Raw genomic sequence first — 4,692 nt, forward strand, 5'->3', positions numbered from 1 at the left:
TGCTTCAAGATGAGAAAAGATTGAGATTGATTTATTTAATGATGATTAATAATTTTCTGACTAATATTTTCCAATAAACTTTTGGGAACACAACCAAAGGCAAAGTAGTAGTAAAGAGTAACAGCAATAATAACACAAACGATAACAATAACACTATCCAATAAGTGATTGCTAATAACCAGAAGTTTGTCCATTCAGGATGCTGTAACAAAATATCATAGGCTTATAAACAATAGAAATTTATTTCTCACAGTTCTGGAGGTTGGGAAGTTCAAGATCAAGGTGCAGATAGATTTGGTATCTGGTGATGGCTCACATTCAGGTTCATAGATGGCTGTCTTTTCTCTTGTTCTCAAATGGTGAAGGGTTGTAGGAAATCTCTGGGATCTCTTATATGGACACTGATCCCATTCCTGAGGGCTCTGTCTTCATGATGTAATCACTTGCCCAAAGCCCTTCTCCTAATTTCATTGGGTCTTAGATAACAATATGTGAATATTGGGGGAACACAAACATTCAGACCATAGCACCAGAGACTTTATTGCTTATTGTTATCTAATGTAATTCCTTAACAGACAAATATAATTTTATCCTAAAAGGAAAAAATAAATGAGACTTAAAGAGACTATGAAGATATATCACAAGGAGAGCAAGTTCTCAAGATATTTAATGCTAAATGAGAAAGGTAATCTATGCACTATGCAAATAAGAACTGCAGAGTAGATATTCAGTATGTACAATAGCTGTCTACTATCATAAAAAGTCAGAGATACTGCTTCACCTTTACCAAAAGATATATTTAATGTATTCACCATTGAGTTGGTATATTGGAATAATCATTTTTGCATCATCGATATATTGGCATTATTCTATCACTTTCTTATCAATATCACATAATAGTAATTTTAGAAGCATGATGAGAACAAAACACATGCAAAAAATAAAATTATAATTTTTTATGAAAAATAGTCTCAATTAAAAATTTAACTTTTATTGTTGGTGATATAGAAGGAATAAAGTAAGAATTTTAAAAATTTTATAGTTTACCTAATAAAAAAGTATTTACTAAACAGAATAGAAGAATATCAAAGTTGATAGTTATTTGGATCTCTTATAAGAAAAGCTTCTCTACAGGAAATAAAAAGAAACAAACTGAGATGTGTGGGGTAGTCAAATATTTGTAGATATTTATGAGAAATGCAGTTTTTTTTGAAGTTTCAGTTCTTATGATTTATTTTTGAAATTTGAATATTAAAACCTGTATAATATTTCTCATTCAAACTTTAATATTTTTAATGTGAGACTTTTAAAGTCCAGTTGTAATTGTATTGTTTTCAGCATAGTTGGCTGCCCAGCATTAAAATCTATTTGTGAAGTTCTCACTTAGGATTCAACCTAGCTATGATCTTTTAATTTTAATTATGATCGACATTGGCAAAAGTTTTCAGGCCAATTTACAATACAATCTTCAACTATGTTACTTATAAAAACTACCATGTATTACTATAGTTGCTAAAATTACAATTCTTTTGGTATGTTAATATAAACATAGAGTTATTTAATATTTTCTGAAATTTCTTAGCAGTCAAGTAACAGATTATTTTTAGTTAAATAATAACATGAACAATACTTATATTTGCTATTTTACCTAAGTAGAAAATGTGAAATTTTGAAATATAATTTAAAAGCAAAGTTTCCTGCATTTCTGGCAAATACCAGAACTAGGACTGATGTTATCTAAACAGATATTTTAAAGTAATCAGTACAACTGGGGAAAAGCAGTTGAAATAGCAAATGGAAGTTTCTAATTCAAACCACCTATAAATTACAAGGCTTTCTAGAACTGGAGTTATTGTTCACATAGCAGTTAATAAAATAGTAAGACATTAAGCTCATACAGAGAAAATAATAATAATGTCTAACAGAACAATTAAAGAGATTTATATATGCTGTTATCTCATGTATCATCAGACTACTTGCGAAAAGGAATTTTATTCACGACACACAAACTCCAACTGATGAAGGGACCTGAAATTTTAATATTTTTAAATTGTACGACCAAGGCTATTTTTACCCGGAAACCCACTTTTAATCCAGTTACTTTGAATAAAACTGACCATGATTTAAATTATCTGTTGACCAGCAGAAGAATCTACAAGAGATTTAAAAAAACTAGACTTGATTAAAAAAGGGGTTCTTGGAACTAACCCACATAAAGTGCTTCAAAATCACATAGAAACTTAATCTCTGAATCTGATGAATATAGTTTCAGTCCAAATCTGTGACCCATATATCTATAAAGGGTTATATTCTTGGAAGTTCCTAAACATTCTGATTACATAATTGTATTTTCCTTATAGTTCATATTTTTTAAAATTGAGTTTTCTAAATCTCAGAGTCTGGGAACTGATTCATGTTTTGTTATGCTATTTTCCAAGAGGAAAATATTTTTAACTTATTAGTTTTATAATCATGTAATATATTTTATGCATCATTTAATCATCAATTTTAATCTTACTCCTCACTATAAAATGAGCATGCAGTTAGAAGAAAGCATTTTACAAATATGTAGTCAATAAAACCAAAGAAATAAGCACCCGATTAGTCAGTCATTTATATGTCTTTGACAAGTCTTAAATTTCAAATACATTTTTTAAAGATTGCAGCACTTATCAGACAGAATGTTATATCTGAGCTGTTTTATACTGTATTATATATTACCTTAATCTAAAAAGTCATTTTATTAACTTAAAATGTCTTTAGTGAACCCCTTAATAACTATTAGATTATTAAAGTATTTTTATTATTTATTATAGAAGTTATATATTGTATCTTAAAATTCATAATTTTAGAAGGTAAGAGGAGTTTCAAAATAGGAGTAAAGGGTAAAGATAAATCTCAAAATAATAAAAGCTATGTTAGATATTTAGAGAAACTATTTGTAGGCAATTAAAATAGTCCTTAAAATTTCGTAATAATGTGTGTAAGTAATCTTGGTTGTAAATATTTGAAATCATGTAAAACAAAATCCTTACTAGAATTTAAAATCTAGGCTTTTTTAAATTAGTTTTTCCCATAGACACATTCTCAATGTCAACAACAGTGTCAGGTACCTGGCAAGTGCTCTCTAAATAATGGTTGAATAAATACTATTTTCTTCAGTTGAATTACCTGGCGAATTTAAGATTCATTGCCTTTGAGAAAAATAATATTAATATATCAACGTATTGTTTTGGTTAAATAATAGGGAATATAATCTATTCTAGCTAGTTTTAACATAAACAGATATCCTACTGGTACTAAATAGCTTGCAAAATTATTGGGAAGACTGAAGAAGCTGACTTTAGGTTAATCTTTCAGGAAGGGACTCCAAAAGCTGTGCTGTAAGACTAAACCACCAAGAAAACTATTTCTATGAAAACAAGCATGTTCATAAAATCATGTTTATCAGTAATGGTAACGATCAGGATGCATCACAAGAAACCAGACTTTTCCACAATGACATTTACCAGCAGAAAAGGGAGGAAGCATGCACTTCACCTCACTCGTGCCATGCACATCTGTTAAAAGGATGGCAAAAATAACTAAATTGAAATTTTCAATATCTTGAAGTTTAAGAAATATCATTTTCTGCCTTTGCAAGGTGATCATTTTGGATTTGGGAAGAGAATATCAAAATTTTCATGTGCGTTTATTTTTTATTATCTTTGTAACATCTATTTTTGGATGATGTATAAATTTCATCTTATAATTATAAGTTACTGTGCTTACATTTTTGGAGTGCATGCTAATAAAATTTAGCACTAGACATGCAAGATCAAGAGTTTGTACACTACCTGCCCAGAAAAGAGAGAAAAATGCAAAATCGTGATAGATCACTGTATTCTCATAGGGTAATTTTATAAATTGAACACCTATAACATTATTATACATATTTACTTCCTGCAGAACCTACATGTAGAGAACATGTATTATTCAACTAATTCTGCTGTGGAACATAGTGTGTACTCATTGTATGCTTATTAATGAATGAACACATATATTTGAAGAGCTGTCAAGCAGAAGGAATAAAATTGTTTTGCTTAAGCAGAAGAAGGAATGAGATTGTTTTGCTTTGATCCAATGTACAGAACTAGAAAGAGTACTTGACAATTAGAGGATGAGCATATGAACTGGAATTTTCTAAGTATCACCATTATTCGAAAATGGAATGGTTTGCCACAATAAGCAGCATCTCAGTGAAAATGAGTGACTATCAGGAATGTTGCAAAGAAAAAAAAAAGATTATGTTTAGATGGCTAAACTAGGTGAGTTGGTTTAACTTCTAAAGCCCCCTTAAACTTATGATCTTATGGTTACAAAATTATTTTTGGAAAAAGCCTGAGTGTGAAAAGGATAGCTTTTTAAAATTTATATGTCAACCCATCAATTTCAGATAAAATTGGTTTAGACTCAGGAATAGAATACAATAGACATCAATAATTAAATAAAATAAAGCTTAAGTAAATGCTGGTTCTAAATGATAAGATGATGGTAAGAATACACTGATCGATTCTATTTTGAGGACTTCCACATTGCAGTCTTTAAAAATTCAAGAAATGTATCACTACTCTACTTAAACCTCAAAATATCACATTCAAGATATGTCTCTGCACATCAAGTAAACTTTGGAGTTTATCCCACTTAAAAAAA

This window comes from Pteropus vampyrus, unplaced genomic scaffold (assembly GCF_000151845.1).
Source record: "Pteropus vampyrus isolate Shadow unplaced genomic scaffold, Pvam_2.0 Scaffold136, whole genome shotgun sequence".
In the NCBI taxonomy this organism is placed as follows: Eukaryota; Metazoa; Chordata; class Mammalia; order Chiroptera; family Pteropodidae; genus Pteropus; species Pteropus vampyrus.